Source organism: Parasteatoda tepidariorum, chromosome 9, assembly GCF_043381705.1.
Source record: "Parasteatoda tepidariorum isolate YZ-2023 chromosome 9, CAS_Ptep_4.0, whole genome shotgun sequence".
In the NCBI taxonomy this organism is placed as follows: Eukaryota; Metazoa; Arthropoda; class Arachnida; order Araneae; family Theridiidae; genus Parasteatoda; species Parasteatoda tepidariorum.
Window position 1 is genome coordinate 35670862 of NC_092212.1, and position 2124 is coordinate 35672985.

Consider the following 2124-nt stretch of genomic DNA (forward strand, 5'->3'; position numbering starts at 1 on the left):
TGCATGCATGTTCATTACCTTGTGAAGAAAACCACGAAAGCCTCATACGGTTAACCCCAAAGCAAGAGGAGTCCATGATCTGTCAATTGGCAAGGATAATTTACATCAGCACTGTAATCAGTTAAAACCCGGTGTATAATTCATATCGATCAACCACTGCTGGGATTCGAACCTAGCTCCTCTCTTCTGGAAGAGAGTGTTCTATCCTCTGAAAAACGGTAGCAAACTTGCCCACATTTGTAATACAGACTTACTTTGAACACGAGTTTGTCACATTATGAATTGCAGCAAGTTTTGGTGACATGGGATATGAATTTAAATTTGACTTCGGTTACCATCCTTACCTAAGTTACAGCGGGTTTTCTTGCCTAACCTGTTTCTTATAACCGTTCTGTTTTCGTCATTCACGCTCATTGTCGTTTTGATAAAAATCCTCTTCTTTCAGAGACTAGAAATTTGTTGATATTTTTTTTAAATTTGTTTCAAGAAGCAATTTTATCTTCTGTAATGCATGAAAGTACTCCTTGGTGTTGCAAAATATAACACTGTGCCAAGTAGCTTTCTGATGTTAGTTCTTCAATTTATTAAATCAATATTTCACATAAAAATAAACAAATAATCTATATATATATTTATCTTTATGTATTTATTAACATTCAGAACAAAAATTTATGTTAAAATTTTAAAAATTTTAAAATTTTATTAAAATTTTATTAATTTATATTAAAAAAAAAATTCTGGATAATTCAATATGAACACAAATAAATTTATCAAAAATAATAGTAAAAGAATACAAAATATTTAATTCTAAATTGACAAAACTATGTCATGTATTTTTTCCTGGACTTATGCAAAATCTTCGGGGTACTGAAAGAGTTAATATTGGCATTTAATTTGGCTTCTCTCTCAATAAAAAAGGTTTTGTTTCATGACTTCCGAGGCCGGTACCCCCTGAAGCCGTCGGCTTCAGTGGTCATGCTTTCATTTTTATTTCCTTCGTTTTCCTTATTGCTATATTTATCAATAATAAGTTTCTTTAAGCAAATTTTTAAATTTTTTCACTAATTTTCACTATTTTTTAAATTTCCCCACGACTGCTGCATAAATTAAATCTCGCAAACAATTAGTTTTTATAGAGTTTATGTCTATATTTCTTTCGATTAATCAATTTAGGTATTATAAAATTGATAAAAAAATAAATTCTTACAATAAATTTAATGTACGAATAAGAGCAACAGATGATGATGCAAAACATTATTTATATAATTCAGAGCCATTAAATTTCAAAGCAAGCACTAATTTTTGTTTAATATATCAAGCACAAAATTAAAGAATTCACTTTCTATTATCCAAAAAATCAATAAATATACTCTTACATATTAAATTTTATTCTTAAATATATCCTCACTACTGAAAACTCGGTTTGTAAAATAACGTTTAAGTGGTTTGAGGTAGATGTTGCCATAAAGGAGAAGAAAAACAACATTGATCGCCATGGATCTAAACTCCCAGGTTAAAATGGGATGAGCAGAGATTGAAAAAACTGATAAAGAAGGATATAGCTTTAACACGGAGCATAAATCCTTGACAAGCACTTATTTCTACAAAGAAGATTTCCCATTCTGTGTTATACTCAAAGTTTTGTACTTTCTTGAAGAATGGCGTAACATTACTTACAAAGATCTTCAAATTTTAATTAAAAATTTTCAACTAAACGTATTAGTCAACTAAAGAATGAAGAATAATGAAAAAAAAGTTTTCCCTCTCTATGTTAAACTCAAAGGTTTGTACTTTCTTCAAGAATTACCTAACATTTCCTACAAAGAGCTTCACATTTTGATTACAAACTTATTGTTTTTCTTAACTTTCTTAGTGTTTTCTTGTATTTATTTATTTATTATATTATATTAAATATCTGCTTTGTTGATTTATACGATAAAAGAAATGATTTTAATTTTAATATTAATAAACTAGTTACTTGGAATTCTAATGTTTCTAGGAGTATCTATTTAAATACCACTTTTAATGAAATGAACAGAATTAAAAGAATATGTAGTAATATTTATTTATCCAAAAAACAAATCGATAAACTCTTTCAAAATCTGATAAAAAACAATGGATACC